This window comes from Gobio gobio (genome assembly GCF_949357685.1).
Source record: "Gobio gobio genome assembly, chromosome: 22".
NCBI classification, from domain to species: Eukaryota; Metazoa; Chordata; class Actinopteri; order Cypriniformes; family Gobionidae; genus Gobio; species Gobio gobio.
Window position 1 is genome coordinate 34,984,197 of NC_137118.1, and position 18,640 is coordinate 35,002,836.

Here is an 18,640-nt window from a genome sequence, read left to right on the forward strand (position 1 = left end):
CACATCAACTTTGAGGACAACATTTTCAATTGCCTAACATATCCCACCCACTAACAGGTGGCGTGATGAAGAAATAATCAGTGTTATTCACTTCACCTGTCAGTGGTCATAATGTTATGCCTGATCAGTGTGTTTCGATACACAGTATGGTAGAAGGCTATTTTGCATTTTTATAATTCAATACAAATTTCTCTTTACAAATGATCAGCAATTTTTTTAAATATTCTATTGTATCATACTTCTTTTTATTTATTTATAAAATTGTCAAATGTTTTGATTTTCAATTAATCCTTATATCAATATGTATTTGCGCATTCATTAAATTTCCTGAATTAAGGAAAAAGCAGTGAAAACTCAGAAACTTGCATTTTTACCGGAAAACAGGTAACACTAAACGTGCAACTGAACCACAGTTTCACGTTCTCAACTTGCCGCAGTTTCAGTCGTGATCTTATAATGTAAAAGCACTGTAACATATTAAATCATGACTTTTGTATCGCAATACATATATTGCGAGGTAGTTCGCGGTACCCTACACTAATGTGTCCAGAGAAATAATCTTTTCACTTCCTCTCCAACCTTTTTTTGGCAAAAGAACGACAGTAATGTAACATTTCCATGTTTAAATCAGATCTTCACAGGCCTGGGGCCTCCATAATCTCCCTACTGTTAATTAAATGACGAGGGAGCGTAGGCGAGCCGAGAGGAGAGAGGGACAAAGCTGCTGGGTCTCCTGCCACAGCAAGACTCGTTAATATTAAAGATTTATGCTATTCCCCCACCATTGCCACCGACCGTTTTGCACTGTGTGTGCGCGAGTGTCTGTTTGGGTGTGTGTTTTTAGGAAAACGCACCGCAATGCAAACTAGCCGATCGGTTCATTCTCAGCAGTGTGTCAGGGAGCGCGGAAATTGTTGACAAATTTGTTGTGATTGTATAATTTATCATCTCAAAACACTTCTGTTTTGAGTAAGACGGAAACTAATCTGCAACAGCGAAATTAAATGAGCTGGACGCCAGCCGGCAGAAGATTTACGACAGACAGAATCCGGAATCATGACAGTGGTTATTGATCATTTAGTCTCCATAGTTCCTCTGTTTAATCGAAAAGTCGCAAAACGGTGATAACAGCCTGAGGGACAGATTAGTTTAGCACGGATACCTCAATACCCGCTGCTTTTTTGAAGCCAAACATCAGCTCAACCAGGGTTTACGCTAAAATTAAGCTTCAAGAGGTTAGCGTGCTAAGAACCCTAACGCTCAAGATAATGAATTGGTTTGAGTAGAGCCAACTCAAATTAAACAAAACTAATTAAACCGAGTATTTAGAATTTTCTTTTTCTTGCGAGTTCACAACACTGAAACATTTTAAGTAATCTGAATTGTTTCGAGTTTTATGAACTTGTTTGTTTTAATTTAGACAAACTTAAATTTAACTGAAACTGGGCTGGGATTTTTTATTTCCCAGCATGCTTTGCCATGACACATAAAAGGGAGAGTAAATGCCAAAATTAAGTGCTATATTATGTTATTTGTGCAAGATTAATGTTAAGTGGGAGATTTAGTGGCGTTTAATGTTTTGCTATGTTCGTTTATGTTATGTTGGGGTTTTTGGGGGGGGTTACCATCATGGTGGCGAGTGGGGCATGAGCTTAGTTTGTGAACAGACATACAGTATATTAAATGTTCTATATTGCTGTACTCGTTCAACAAGTGCTATGCTAATGGACAAATCTGCCCATAAGGATTAAAAAAAAAAAATGCTAATCTTGCATGCAAATTAAAAGAATGGGGAAGCTTTCAAACTTCACAAAAGCATTATAAGAGTAGCTCGTATAATAAAAGACAGAAATGCAATAAAATTGCTTTATGTGACGAATAGGGATGGAGCGATTACCGGTTTCACAATAAAAATTTACTGACGGTTAGTAATATAGTTTAAAATTACATTTTCATTAAAACAGTGTTTGTTCATCACGATTTTGAAAACTCACTGTAAATCCTGTCCAGCCCGCGTTAGTCTGGTGCAGGCGCAGCGCGCAATGTTTTTTGAATGAGAAGAAATGGCAGAAGGCAGAGTCTATGAGGTGAACTTGAGAACCAAATCAGTCCAAATTGTGAGCGAATCATTCAGACCAGGCAATGTGAGCCAAGTTGATCGTAGAGACCATAGGTGACGATGGATCTCTAGCTTTTGGGAAACACAGTCTGTGAACTGGACGAAATGATTCATTAACAAGATCCTGCTCAAAAGAATAACTTATCCACAAATCAGAAAATTCTACTTCTATTATGAACTCGAATGAATATCCGAAAGAAAGGGCAACTTAAATTTTGGTCTGGTCCACACACAAAGGTAATGTAATGGTTTTCGAACACTTTAATTACAATGCTTAAATGAACCAATTTATAATCGTTTTTGGGCTTTTTGGAGCTCGGCAATTCCAGTTCTCATTCACTCCCATTATATTGAAAAAGTGACCAGAATATTCCACAAAAATGTGTGTTCCCCAGAAGAAAATAATTCATGAACTAATCCTTTAAATGCTCTCTCAACACTAGTAAGATTCTTTCAGACAAAACTACTTAAACAAACTGCCGTGTGACATAAAACAGGGACATTTTACATTAAGCTCATGTATGACCACAGGGCACTAGAGCAGTGAGACCGCAGACTTAACAGAACTTTAACTGTTAATCGCCACAGAGAAAAAAGGATGCACGAGTTAAAAGCATGAGAGGAAGCGGTTTTCATGACCGTTTGAATGGCTTAGTTACGTTAAAACCTCTCTCCTTCCATTTCATCCAGATTTTAAAACCACACACACGCCCTCTTTCCTGGCTGCACCGGAATATGTGGCACTGCAGAGTTGTTTCAAAGCGTCTGAAGATAATCGAAGACAGCCCTTGACTGGCGCCTTAACGCAGCCACAATATCTGTGGTCACAGGAAGGCATTGAGGGGTTAACCGTGGGGTAAATGAAGGATTTTACAGTGCCCCCATTTCCCCCGCCCTCCTCTTCCTGTTGTTGCTGAGAGTCACAGGGTGAGCGCATGTGACCTTGAGATGCATCGCTGGCACAGTCAGGGCTGCCTTGCCTCTAGGCGTCCTTGAACTGGATCTGCAAGACAAAAACCTTCACACTGCCAGATAGACATCTCAAACCCCCCCCTCAACCCAAACGTCTCTCTCTCTTTTCAATCTGCGTGCCTGTTATCTCCTCCCCAGTGGGGGAGTCTAATCTGAATGCTGGATCTTTAACCTTAGCACTGAACTCAGACAGAGGCGGAATTTCAAAATGTCTCACTGGTGTATTTTTAACCTTCTTCCACAGATTGTTTGTCTCTGTTTCAGGGGATTAGATGACTCTCCACGGCATCTGAGACACTAGCCAGGCCGACTTGGAATACACGTTTTTTTGAGGCAGAACTACTTGACGTTCATAACAGCCCCGAACAAACTCTGAGACGACACCCACCACAGCAAGGAGGAAAAAAAAGGGTTAAGTGAATAGCTGGACGAGCTGGTTTTGGTTTTTATCAGGTGGAGTTCTGCATGAAAGATTTGTAAGAAAGATTTGCAAGAAAGATTTGCATCCTAGCATGTTGACATCTGCTAAAGGCTTCTTAAAGCTGCAATATGTAACATTTTTGCAGTAAAAATCCAAAAAACACTAGGCCAGTGTTACTGCAGTGTGCAACAAGTGTCATGGCAGCCGTAACTTCATAACATCATTTTCAACACACTCAGATGTATCATACTCTCTCATACTCATACTCATGACCAGAAAAGCGGAAATGGCGCCGGCGACTGTGGCATATTAAAAGTCCTGCTGCTCGCAAGGCGTGTGTTGCATTCATCTTAATAACAATCGCTCCTGCGGCCTTGCTCAGCTCCACAACACTCAGTCCTGCTCTGCTTCATACTACAGTAACGTTAATAATCGCATCCATGAACATGATTTCTGCCCGAGTCCTATCCCAATTCTTTTCCACCGGCTGTGAGGTGAAGACCACATGTCCCAAGATTCTGCGCTTAAACTTGGCATCATCAAGCTCTTTGTTTTGAATAGGCGACTTCTATCAGACTGAAAAGTTACACAGTGCACCTTTAAAGGAATATTCTGGGTTCATTACTACATGTTAAGCTCATTTGGCAGCATTTGTGGTATAATATTGATTGCCACATAAAACGAGGGATGAGTCGAAATTATTTCAATTGAAGCTAAACAGAAATATAATTTAAATTAAAAAATAAATCTTGACCTAAAATAAAAGTGAAAAACGGACAAATAAACATAAAAGCTATAATATACTAGTATACAAACAATACTAAAACAACTGATGGTATTCAAAATTGTACTGAACCTGGAAAATTCCTTTTAATAAATAGGGTCAACATGTTTTGCAGGTGAACATCATGGCTTTGCTGGTCCACCAGCTATAGCACTAACTATATCCAATATCCTGATAAGTGTCGTTTCATACCTCTACTCTTCATCTTTTTAATTAAAGTGCAAAAGAACTATAGTTTTTGGCACAAAAAAGTGACACACTGCATGTGTTACAGGAGAGCATAAAGCACCTTTTATCATCATGCAAATGCAGTGTCCTTGGTTGCATAAGGTTCATCACTTTAAACAAATATTTGGACTGTCCTCTGTACATTGACACCAAGGTGGGGGAAGAGGGGAGAAATGTCATGTCTAAACACCAACCCTCCCTCGCAGCTAACAGGAACACACCGCGCACGCATGAATCCCACTCGGCCTGGGAATGTGTGGATCGTGTCCTTTGCGGGAGACTCTGCAGTGCCGTGTCGACTGACCTTTCCTGACTGTAACGTTATCGCATGTCATATGTGATCCTGCTGGAAACCATCTGCCGTGGACTCCTCTGGCAGCACGCAGGAGTCCAAGACGTCACCGCTCTCCTCACCTTCGCTGGAATTCATCAGATTAGCACAGGAACACCCACCAGGCCCTGTTTGGGACAGGATCCTCATGCAACACTCAATTAGACCAAAGGTCATTCGTGCCAAGGCATCAGGTCCGTGGGTTATTAGTATCAGACTCAAACTAGGGAAGTGAGCAGGAAGCAATAGTCATAAAAGATGTTACAGCGATTATAACATGGTTCAGCAGTGCTGTAGACATGACGAGAAACCGAGCAACAGCACGATAAAAGACACGAGAGGGGTGGGCGACGTGAGCAAAAATGTACAATACAATATACTTTCTTTTCTCTCCAAAAACAACACATTAAAAAAAATAAAAAAAATAAATTATTCACAATATACGCATTTTATGCGAAAAACTACTAGAAAAAGATTGTCCAAATGACAATTTCCACAGTAATGGTCAAACAATCACAAATTGTATTAGACCCATTTCAGATTTTTTATTTTAACACTTATGAAACAATTTGATCAATAAATAAATAATAAAAAAACAGTTTTATCCATTAGTTTGACTAATAATTAATAGAGTCCATCAGCAACTAATTAAATTAATTTACACAGAGTCTAACTGATTAATTGTTATAGTATAGTGATTAATATAAACCAACAATATCATTGTGTATATACATTGTTACATAAAAAAAAGCATGTTTGGTCCGGTTACAACTGTAACACTTGAAAAATAATATTAACTACCGTATTCATCTTAATTATCAATAGAATAGACCTTAAAATATACCTCAATATTCATATCATTGCTTTAATACTTTAATAATACTGAATAGTTACCATATTATGTGGTATTATTAAGTGTTATAGCTGTCAGGAAACAATAAGCATGCAAAGCAAAATTGAGACCTGCATTATCATGGTTTGAAATGGGTTCAACTTCATTTTCATAAAATATATTTATAGCAACTAAATATACTTAGCTACTAATAAGAACAGGCTTCCACAACTAGACACTAGATACTGATATGATGAATCGCAAATGTTTAAAAAAATTAAAGTAAATCAAAATAAATAAAAATGTTCCAATCCAGCCCATTCAAAATCCTGTACAGTAGCTTAACTTTTAACCAGCAACCTTGTGATAAAATAGATACATAGTTTATATTAAAAGTTAAGACTTTAAAGGGATAGTTCATCCAAAAATGAAAAATCTGTCATTTACTCACCCTAAAGTTGTTCCAAACCTGTGTGAGATTCTTTCTTCTGTTGAACACAAAATAATATATTATTTGAAATAATGTTGGTAACCATATAGTTGACAGTAGCCATTGACTTCCATAGTAGGATAAAAAAAACTATTAAAGTTACTGAGCCCCATCAACTGTGTGGTTACCAACATTTCTTAAAATATCTTCTTTTGTGTTCAACAGAAGAAAGAAACTTATACAGGTTTGGAACAATTTGAGGGTGAGTAATTTTCCTTTTTGGGTGAACCATCCCTTTAAACTACCAAACAATAAAAACAGACATCCAAAATAAAACTCAAATAACATTAATACTTCTCACAAAGTTAAAGGAAAGTGGGGAACTACAGAGCATTTCTGGGGAAATGTGTCATCGGGATCAATATTGAGGTTGTTGCAATTGCCATATTTTACAACCATGCCGCCCTTACACTTTCAGAGCAGGCCAACCTGCTTTCCATTACTCACGGTACTCATGATAAGAGCCATGGTGTGTGCACACAACTCAAAATCTCAAATACTGAAACTCCCGGTCAGGTCAAAGTCTCCCTGTGTCTGTTACATCCAGAACAGCTCGCTTAAATCAAATATTGAACAGTGCTATATAAACGGTCATTATTCAAAAAGGAACACTTTTTGGGTTCCAGAGTCCAGTCGCCTGCTCTTTGGCTTTCTCTCGGTACGCTGAAGAATCCGTTGACCTTTTACGTTTTACAAAAACAACAATCTGTCATAAAAGGCCACGCCCCCTGGGATCTGTGTCCAGGAGCGTATAATGATGATTCAGTGATTCTCCCATGACTCCTGGCTTTCACCAGTGAGCGATACTGATGTCATCTTAATTACCCTGAGCTATGGAGAATAAAACCCCCCAAAAAACTAAAAACCTTGAATTCAGCTGTGTGCTCACATCGTAAATTCAGTGACTTTAAAGGGTTAGTTCACCCAAAAGTGAAAATTATCCCATAAATTGACTCACTCTCAAGCTATCCTAGGTGTATATGACATTCTTCTTTCAGACGAATACAATCGGAGTTATATTAAAAAATGTCCTGGCTCTTCAAAGCTTTATAATGGCCCAAAAGTGCCTCCATCCATTATAAACGTACTCCACATGGCTCCGGGGGGTTAATAAAGGCCTTCAAAAGCGAATCGATGGGTTTGTGTAAGAAAAATATCCACATTTAAAACTTTATAAAGTAAACTATCTAGCTTCCAACGGACCGCCTTTCTTATTCAACTTACGAAGAAAGTGTAACGTCTCTCGCAGTTCAAATGGTAAATGGTAAATGGACTTTTAACAGACCCATGTCCACCAAAGCGCTTTACATATTGCCTCACATTCACCCATTCATACACCCACAGAGGTGTCAGCCATGCAAGGCGCCATCCAGCTCGTCGGGAGCAGCTTGGGTTAGGTGTCTTGCTGTCAGGCGTAACCGGGGATAGAACTACCAACCTTCCGGCTAGTAGACAACCTACATGAACCACTGCCGCCCCAAAATTCAAAATGCTTACGCTACGTCCGACATCATTGTCACGCCAGTTACGCTTTTTCCGTAAGTTGAATACAGAAGGCGGTCTGCCGGAAGCTAGATATTTTACTTTATAAAGTTTTAAATGTCGATATTTTTCTTACACAAATGCATGGCTTTGCTTCAGAGGGCCTTTATTAACCCTCTGGAGCCGTGTGGAGCAGTTTTATGATGGATAGATGCACTTTTATGGACTTCAAAACAGAAACAGCCATTCACTGCCATTATAAAGCTTGAATTAGCCAGGACATTTTTTAATACAACTCCGATTGTATTCGTCTGAAAGAAGAATGTCATAATTCACCCAAAAATGTAAATTACCTAGGTGTATATTCCTTTAAGAAAAAGTTGATGTTGATCATAAAGAATTTAAAGATTCAGTGTTTCAAGTCAGTCAAATTGTAAAAAGCGATGCATAGTTAAGAAACTTATCAAAAGTAATAATTGTGCTCAGCATTTCTGGGGTAATGTGTCATCACTCAGCTTGTTTGGGACTGATATTGAGGTCATTAAAATTTCAAATGTTGAAACGTGGTATATGTAGAGAAATGCTTGAGAAGATCAATGAGAATCAGATATAAGTGCTCAGAGCAAGAGTGACAACTGTATTTAGCTGTTGTGTGAGAACAGCCATTGTTTCTGAACTGTAACTCTGTAACCGAGACGATATTGCATTTTCTCAGCTTTTGTCCCAGTGGAAGCAATGGGCGTGAAGGTCCTGAGAGACCGCAGACCTCCATGAACAGCTTTGGGCATATAATATGGGCTTCATTTGCAGCTTTCTCTACTGTTCGACAAGCCGTTTACAAGACACAGTCCCTGCCGTTGACCCACTTCTGTGTGGCTGCGTCTGGCAACAGCCCCTGCACCCCATCTGACTGACTGCAGCACCGCAACCCTCGGCCTCCCTGAACTGTGAGAAAAATAGGTCACCATGGCCCACTTTTCTCTTTCTTTTTTTCCCCCTCTCAAAGACAGTGTATAAAGACTGCTGCAGAGTTTGATCAGGCAGCTCAGCAAAAGAAGGAGAGAAAACAAACACAGTGAGAGAGACTGAGAGTCTACAGTACCTTCATTAATCTCAGTATTCAGAGTGCAGACGCTCCTCTCATCAGACGTACAAGGGTCTTATCAGACAGCAAAAACCTCACACAGCACGTGCCTTAAGGTCCCATGATGTGGATTTGTTTTATTATTTTATGTTTCCTGAGGTGTACTTATATTGTTAGTATGATTTTAACATCATAAAAATGTCGTAATTGAGAAATAAAAGGCCTTTTTCTATCCTGATTTTAGCCCTCTGGCTTAAATGCTCTGTCTGCTGGAAGACGCCCTGTGTTGTGATTGGCTGACATCTTTGCATTTGAAATGCGTATTAACCCCTCTCGAATACTTTTACTACGTTTTTTTTACTATTACAGCTGTAGAGATGAACGAATCGTGAAAGTGTTGATTATAGCATCAACATGACATCATGATTTTGCGTAAATATACACGGCACTTTCTAAAGCCAAATGGCGTGTTATCTGTACGCATTTTGAGCTATCCGCGTGTATGTGTACGCCGTGTGATTCCGCGTGTATGTGTACGCCGAAACGAACATCATCTCCGCGTGTATGTGTACGCGTGTGATTCCGCGTGTATGTGTACGCCGAAACAAACATCATCTCCGCGTGTATGTGTATGCGTGTGATTCCGCGTGTATGTGTACGCCGTGTGATTCCGCGTGAATGTAAATGGATTTATAAACATACTAAATGATGCTTTTTTTGAAAATGTAAAAATGCAGAATGTTTTTTGTGATGGGTAGGTTTAGGGGCAGGGCCAGTGTGTGTGTGTATGTGTGTGTGTAATGGGTAGGTTTAGGGGTAGGAGCAGTGTAGGGGGATAGAATGAAACGGCGTTGATAAACACGCTAAAAAGCGATTATGCGTCTTGATAGCACGCCAAAATGGCATAGCGATTTGGCGTGTCATACATACGCTATTTCATGAGATCAGTCTGATAGCATTATTTTTAGATCTTTTCCCATCACATGAAATGCCGCAGTGATGAGCATTGAGTAGACAGAGTCTGTTTATCGCTTGAATGCAGTGATCTCGTCATTTCAATGCTATTTCTCTCACAAAATGCTTTCACCACAACTAACAGCAAACGCAATATCGATATGAATACAGTAAGAGCTTCGTTGTGCAGCATAACAGCGTCATTCATTATAATGGCAGTTTGGGCAAGTGTGCAGATACACTCGCAATGTGAGATTGACAGCTTCAGCCATTATAAAGAGAGTGCCATTTCTATCCACTGGGGGACCATAGGCAGGCTAGGGGAACTCATATTGATGTTAAAAAAAGTGAAATTTTCATGCCATGGGACATTTAAACATGGCTCACAAGGCAACTGAATGTACACAATTCCTAATTCAGAGCCTTAAAAAAAAATTACCTCATCAGTGAAAACAAAAAAGCCACATCTCAAAAGTTACATGGTGAGCCCAAGTTCAGTAGCAAGGTCTTTTAACGAAGCCCAAAATTTGGTTTAAAAGTTCAAAAAATCCTGATACACACATATCCTTAAAGGGATAGTTCACCCAAAAATGCTAATTAGCCCATGATTTACTCACCCTCAATTCATCCTAGGTGTATATGAAATTCTTCTTTCAGACGAATACAATCAGTTATTTAAAAAAATGTCCTGGCTCTTCCAAGCATTAAAATGACAATGGTTTTAAGTCCATAAAAGTGCATCTATCCATCATAAACATAATCCACACGGCTCTGGGGGGTTAATAAAGGCCTTCTGAAGAGAAGTGACGCGTTTGTGTAAGAAAAATGTAATCTCTTACTTCCTCTAACTGTCGCTCACGAGAGACTGGCGTCCCAGCCAATTTTCATTCGTGGGTGAACTGTCCCTTTAAGTGGGATGTGAATGTGTTGTGCTGACAGTGATGTAAAAGTCTTGTGTATGATTACTGTAAGGCGAGAAGAACATATTTTCAAACAACACAAACATGCATATGAATAGATATCGATCATGCACTCAATGCCAACATCTCAAGCTCTCTCATATGTCTGTCTCTGACATAAACAAATGATTTTGTCAGTTCCAAATGCAAACACCCGGCACACATCTCGGTTATAAAAAAAAAAAAAATTTAATCATGTCACCAAAATATGTGAAATATTTCTCAAATCAAAATGTTGATCACACATTAACAATGTGAAAGTCACCTTTAAATATTGTCCTGTATCATATATCTCAGTCCATCACTATTTTATTCATATAAATTGTTCTCGAAAGCTTACACCCATCATTAAAAACACATGAGCCTAAAGAAAATCGGACACACAGCCGCATAAACAAATCTGAAGGGCGACAACAAGGTGCTGAATAAAACTGATCATTGACCTTTTTTAAACCAGTTTAAGTGTATTTAGGGCAAGCCCTACCTTAATATAACCGGCGAGGGCAGCCCTGGATGGAGAGACCGGTGGCTTAAAGAAAAGATCTGCTCTATTTGAGCCATCTGGCCTCGGTGACCGAATCAGACATGTAAACGTACTTACACAAGCAGAGCAACAGCACATGTAAACATCTTCCACAGGTCAGCGGCCACAGGTGAATCAGTTTCTACATGGTCGCAAACGTACAGCATTAGCTCACTGAAAAACTCCAATCTGGCTTCAGCTCAAGGTCACTGGAGCAGAACTGATTTTGTTATAACCCGGCGAAAAATACCAACTCGCACCACAGTTGCTTTGTGAAAAAGGCAAACTTTGCTGATCACAGAGCGCTGGGAAGTACTGAACCTTATACCAGCTACAGTAGATGTAAAAATGCTGAATTCATTTCTGAGAATCTTTCAAGCCATTGCAATAAATGTACAAAAAAAAATGGAATTTCATTATTTTATAAATTACACAATTAATACTAATTCATTATGTACATATGCAAATAAATACTGCCGTTTTTCTTGTAATATTGTGTATATAAACACTGTATATTATACACATGGGTCAATGACAAAAAGTAAAAAAAAAAAAAAAAAGGTTAAAAACATATTTTCAAAACTGATGTAATGCATATTTCTGAGTCATGAACAATGCGTTTAAACCATGGCATAGACTGTATAAAACTATGGAGTGTAGTGTCCGTGACCTCACCCGTAGGTTTCTGAAGAGCATTTTTGAAGCCCAAATTTGGTAGAGCCATCTTGGCAGTGCGTCACCGCACGTTGCTCTCAGATAACCGAAAATGGGCAAAGAGGCGGGACGTGGGAAGAGCTGAGGTGACGTGATGGCTAACAGATAGCAGACAAACGGCAATTCACCTGTCACTCAATTGGCCACGCCCTTAATTATGCAGAACTTTATGGCTTAATATGGATGAGTTATAAAACAATTCACCCCATCACAGTAGCTATATAGACCAAAACCACATTTTGAACCAGGCTGTACATTTTTGTTCCTGCTGTAAAGTAAAGGCATTTTAACATGGGGGAGATACAGATTTGACTTCCTTTTGGAGCCCGTTTCTAGCGGCCAGTCGATGAATTGCAGTTTAAGTCACTTCCGTATGTTTCAAGAGAGACCGCGGGAGGTTGCAGCTTGGTTTAAAAACGTTTCAGTTGTTTAAATGAACTTTTTGACCGTTTTTATGTCAACTATAACCAAATAGTTGCATGTATATACTGTAGTTGTACCATCTGACATGGAAAGTGTACCAACATACCCATGCTTGAAATGAGCAGTTTGTACCAGTGTTTGAGAGAGATCTACAAAGCTTTTCACTCTGCCACAAGGATCCGTTGAGCTCCTCTGGATGATGCATTATCATGCTTACTGTTATTGTCAATTCATAATAAAAGAGCCACGTTTGCAGTTGTGCCACCCTGACATTTCAGAATATACAAATTGCTGGAATAATATACAGAAATGTTTTAATGATCTCAACAGCTTTAAAACGACTGATATTTATAACATTTGTTTATATGAAAAGGTTTCAAACCTAAAATGATACCATAGTATTTAGTTTTAAATGTTTTATTATTATTATTATTAAGACACCATTTAAAATGGTTTTCCTAGCCTTTTTATTTGCCTGGACAGTTGCACCACTTGACATTTGGGGGGGGGTTTAACATAATACATAAAATATGTATTATTTAAATGTACTAAAAATGATTTAAAAATAAATAGGTTTCAATAGGTATCAATAAAGTGACATAGGTCATGAATTTATCAATTAATTTAAAAAGAAATAATGCACTTGGACACAAAAAGATGCACATCATGTCATTGATATCTCTTTTATACACTATTAAATTGTAAACAATTCCTCTGGTTTTTCAGAGCAATTACATAAACATCAGCACCAGCACACATTAAATATTTCTATTGCCCAGCCATAAGATTATGAAGCATGTGGCAAAATCAGATTGAAACTAGGCAAAGACTTCTTCCACCACAATTATTCATTTCTGTGTTACGCAAAATCAATCCCGAATCAATATTCATCATGCACAGCGGTGAAACTGTTCATTCCCAATATGAATGAAAAACTCACCCAAACCTGTAGTCAAGTGTGACACATAAGCCCTTCACATGGTGTCACATGACCGAAGTTACTTAAAAGCTTTCAGGTCATATCAGTCAGGTCAAGGTCGGAGCGCTGCGCTAATGCCAGGAAAGCAGGCGCTGCCTCCATAAGCCCCAAGCGGTCCGCTAGGACAAAAGGACGTCTGTCCAAGGGCATCTCTCAAACTACTGAAAGAGATGCGCCCAAACAAACTCAACTAATCAACGGCTCGCGGCTGATTGGGATGCGGAGAGTGTGATGTGAACACGCAGGAATCGCATCTCACATGGAGAAGGACTTAGTTCGACACAAAATCCAACACTTTCCACTCGCGTCTACTTCCTGTGGCAGGAGTGCATACAAACAGCAGTCCATAATAATATATCCCAGCATGCCTCGCTGCATGAAGCATTAGAGTGCTTTGAGAGCAGGGGCATGCGGTGTGAATCTTTCAACGTTTTCACCGCTGGCTGTGCGTGAGGGACCGATAGCTACACCCCACATCTAGCGGCTGCTGAGGTGTCCCTGTTGCCTGGCAACAGCTCAGCTCGTTTTAACCCCTTAAGTAAGTATTAAGTGATTCAGCAGTCTGAGGCCAGTGACGGGTGGGCCGCTACAAAAGTGACAGGACTTTATTATTTTCCTGGGTTTTAGCGTGCAGCTCTGTGCTCAAAAACACACGGCAGCGTAAATCTGCTCCACAGAGCTTGACCCCTGACCTCCCTCCATGAAATGAGTCGTAGCAGAATCAGCTCTATGAGAAAGGCCCCATGACATTCACAGAAGCAGGAAGCTATTAGCAAAGCTGCGATAAAGACCCTTTACACCTGGTATTAACATCTGTCTCACGTGATCCCATCATAAGTGGTCGCCGCTTATACCCGTGACTACCCGAACCAGCACATGATTTTAAAGATAGTTCACACAAGGGCAGCAAAAAAAATCTAATTTCTAATTGTGATAAAGGCGCAATTACAATTTTTTTTTATTAAATTAAAGTTAAGGTTTCTTTTTTTCTTCTTCTTACCATTGTATAACATTATAATAACAACATGCTTATTTTTACTTTTTTATTTATTTAAAGAAATCAAACCAATACAGTTTACATTTGAGGCTTAATGCTATAGAAAAGCAATAAAAGGTTTTCAGGAATAATGTTTTCAGCTTATTTTCATATAAAAAAATATAGCATGCAGTTGCTTCAAACAATGGTATAAATCTTTTTAAAACATCATTCAATGTAAATTATAATGATCATAATTCATAAATTGCAATTCCAATTTCATGGGAATAATCGACAGTTATGTTTTTGTCATAATCGTGCAGCCCTAGTTCACAGAAAAATGAAAATACTTTATTTTTTTATGCACTCTGAAGAACACAAAATTGTATCTTAATGTTAAAAATTTTCGGTCATATAATGAAAGTCAATGGGGCAACAATTAACTTTAACTATATTGCCAATTTTTACTTTTCTTTTTTTCTCCACAGCTGAAAAAAATGCATTTAAAAATACATTATAATATCTGAATGAATGAATAAATAAATAAATACATACATACATTCTCTCATTTGTGGATGAACCATAATGTTGATACAAAAAGAAAGGAAAAAAAATTGACAATTTTCATATACACCACCCGGCCAAAGTCGTTGTTTGGATTTAAATAGGCAAATGCTTAAGAGTCTATGATTGGGTCATTATTGCAGTGATTACTATGTTTCTAGCATGTTATATGTTTGGATGTAGAAAGACACATCATGGACATTCCAGAATGACAATGTCAAGATTCATCAGGCTCAAATTGTGAAAGAATGGTTGGAAGAAGAATCATTTTCACTCATGAATTGAAAGTCTTTGGGATGTGCTGGAGTAGACTTTACAGAGTGCTGGACTCTTGCATTGTCAATACAAGATCTTGACCAAAAATTGGTGCTGTATAATGTGATGTCATTTTTGATCAAGATCCATGGTCACACACTGCAGCAACAAGTTTCTGAATATCACATTTCACATCACAAAACTAAATTCTGGTTCAGGCCCTTAGCCGAAACCCACACTTACAAAATAAATCATATCAACGGTTCAACCTCAAGCGGCAGTCTTCTTCATAACCCCCACATCCATCTCTCATTCATAAATTCTGAAAACTCCTCTTTAGTTAATTGCTTGGACCAGTGTGATCTGAAAGCTTTTAGATGAGAGAAATAATGACGCTGGGATCATTCCTGTCGCCTGCTCTGTGAATGCCTAACTGATGCGCTGATTACAGATCATTCTGCGAGTGTTCATCTCTTCAGCATTACTGCAGGGTTTGTGTCCTTCTCAGAGCTTTGAAGGTTTCTTAAAGAACAGACCACTAATATGGTGTGAAGGACAGCTTGGCACGGTGTGGCCTTGAACTGCAAAATCTGCATGTATTCATCTCTCAGCTCAAAGAGACGAAGCGTTAAAACTTCACTGGAAAGGACTGCCGTTTCACTTAGCACAGCATATAACCTGCTTAAAATAAGACACGATTAGTAAGGTCCCCCAGGAACAGTAAAATCTTCCTGAACCCAATTGCCAGGATTCCTTGACCTCCAGGTCCATTTTGCCTCAGGACATAGTGGGCAATACAGTAATACAGCTGGCAGCTAAAGGTCAGCCGGGTAATTATATTAAATTAACTTGTGTGTTACACAAGTTGTTGAGATCATGTTTCTCAAGATCAGCATTTGTCCGTTTTGGAGGCCAAATCACTTTTACAACTGGCCTACATGCTTTACATCCACCGTTCTTTGCAGAACACTTATAGCTAAATACCATCTTCGTTATTTGGGTGGATATAAGAATTATAAAATGTATCAAGAGTGTAGTGCTAACTTCCTTTATTGGCTAAAATTTGAATATACAAAATTCATATGAACAGGCAAGGGGAAGTGAAGTGTATAATTTGAATAGTATTGCATTGACTGATCGATTGGTAGGTGTGTTGAGGTCGCTGCTATTGTTCTAATGTGTGGTGGTGATGCTCAATTTATCGGAGTTACATCTCCCAGCAAACCTCCACCGCAAATTCAGCAAACTATAAATCGTTTACAGTAAATCAATCAGCAAAAATCAATCCATTGCTATAAATGAAAGCCCTGCCTCTGTCCCAAGGCTGTGGGGAGCGTATTGTGCCCAGTATTTCATACAATCGCAGCGCTTCAACTCCCGGTCTTACATCTACAGACCCTGACAACCGTCTTCATCCTTTCTTTTGGTGCACAAAACCTCTCGTATAAACAGCACCAAGGCTTGTTGATCTCCAGGCCACCTATTATCACTGGTATACCCTATATCCAACACAATTCATTACACAAGGAACAAACATGCAACCACTGCGTCCCTGAGCTGTCAGCTGACCTGTTAATGAGTGTAAAGTGCCCGCGGCTTCTATGGATTTACGACATGTTACGCCAGCAAGTTTATGTTTTGCATGAGCAAAACCATGTGCTTCAATATTGCTAAGTGTGTGCTCTGAAAAATGCCACATTCTGATCGAATCACTCTTTTGTTAAACGTAACACAGGCCTATGATGATATGACAGATCTAAGCCATGAGGTAGGAGGATAATATTTTAAGGTGACGATGACCCAGCACTGTTTTAACTGCTCTCAGTTCATTTTATTGACGTCCCCTTGAGAAATTAGGTCGCCGTGTGTTCATTTCTCTAGCAACGATAACATCATTACAAGTCAGTATCATCTTAAGGAAGCCACATAATGCTGTCAGCCTGATTCTCTCCCATCTCTTCTGATGTCTCCACCTATCCGATGAAGAGACAATGATGCGCATATCATGCATCATCATAAAGACAATGAAGATGAGAGTGGAAGATTTTAATAAACTAATCCTGTGTTTTTTTTCTCAATCCACTATGTTCTGAAGCACATGCACATCTATGCTGTTTGTAGAACCCGACAAATGTGAGCTTTTCTGTAACTTTGGTCTTCTTCAGCAAAGAAAGCCACCTGAACCAACACTGAACCCAAACTGTGATCTCTGAAGACCTTTAAACTTCAACCCGTGACCTCTTTAGTCTCATCTTTATTTACTGAAGCCACAGGAAACTTTATGAAAACTATAAAGAATGTCCAACAAGCTCACTTAGCAGGTGAGATCTTGTCCTGAAGATATTAACCCAAGTAATAATATATATATATATATATATATTAGTTCTGTTCAGGTTTGTGTCTATTGGAACATTAGTAAAAGTCAGTATCACTACAGTACACACAATTTAAGATTTCTTACACTGCACTACATAATTTAACATTCTAATATAGGCTACATAACAGTTTTGGCTTGGAAAAAGAAAAATATAAATAATCTATTCTTAACCCAGTAACTGTTATGTATATGCATAAAAAAACAGCAGATAAATGAAGCGGTAACATCGCACTGACTGTAACAGAGAAACAAAATGGAAACTAAATGACAGAAGCGACCATTGCGATTCACACAGCACACGTTCTCGCGTCTTTGGTCTCGTTGTTGCGTTTTTAAGACGCCGAGCCAAGTTAAAAACTGTTCAACTTTTAAAAAGGGTGTCTCGAGACCACATGTCCTGTTTATAAACGTAAGAACGCGTCCCGTGTGAACGGCGTCTCGCATTCCGTACGCGTCGGTTTTTCTTTCAGCACCTCCTAGGATCACAATAAACATACAGCAAACATCACAGTCATATGCAGCGGAGTCTTTCCAGCTGCTGGGCGGGCAACGAGTCGTCTTTACTCGTACCTGATTCCGCTATCCTAGCGTGAGCGTTTCCTGCGCGCAGACGTGCGCCAAATGGAAGTAGAGTCCAAAAACTCATCGGGCTCCGGCACCGACTGTCGGGTCTGAGTCTGAACTGTATATTCTCGGAATCCCCGAGAACTCCGCAATGTTCACACTCCTCCTCCCGCTCGCTCTTGCCCTCCCTGGCTGAGTGAGCACAGCTTAAAGCTACAGGAGGCGCTTTGTGTGTACGTGCGTGCGCGCGCACAGGGAGATCGTGCGTCAACGCACCTCTCACCTTTAATAATCTGGAGTAATCTGAGGAAAGGAGAGCCTTTATGGCTTCTGATATACTGTATTCTATAAGCAAAATGGATAAACATTTATATTGTGACTTATTTGACAGAATACGTGTGATTCTAGGCAATCTCAACAATTTTGATATTCAGTTCATTTGTTTAGATTTCAAATTATGTTGAATATTTATTTTCCGCCAATGAAAATTGTTAAAAAAACATTTTTTTTACGAGTATGATACAATTACAACTTCCTGGATCTCGCAAGCACACCGGATCAGCAATTTTAGTGCTATCTCACCGAGTTGACCTTTGAACTTAGGGGACC

At 39.2% G+C, this 18,640-nt stretch overlaps 2 protein-coding genes across 2 annotated transcripts in view; one reads left to right on the forward strand and one right to left on the reverse strand.

The window, feature by feature from the left end:
* Nucleotides 1-18,221, reverse strand: part of nrip1b (nuclear receptor interacting protein 1b) — a 35,096-nt gene extending 16,875 nt beyond the window's left edge. The window contains exon 1 of the mRNA XM_079804242.1: nt 18,038-18,221. The gene's annotated coding sequence lies outside the window, so the exon portion shown is untranslated. The remainder of the gene's footprint in view (nt 1-18,037) is intronic.
* The window catches only part of serpinh1a (serpin peptidase inhibitor, clade H (heat shock protein 47), member 1a), a 290,988-nt gene that overhangs the window by 93,977 nt on the left and 178,371 nt on the right, over nt 1-18,640 (forward strand). The window lies entirely within an intron of this gene.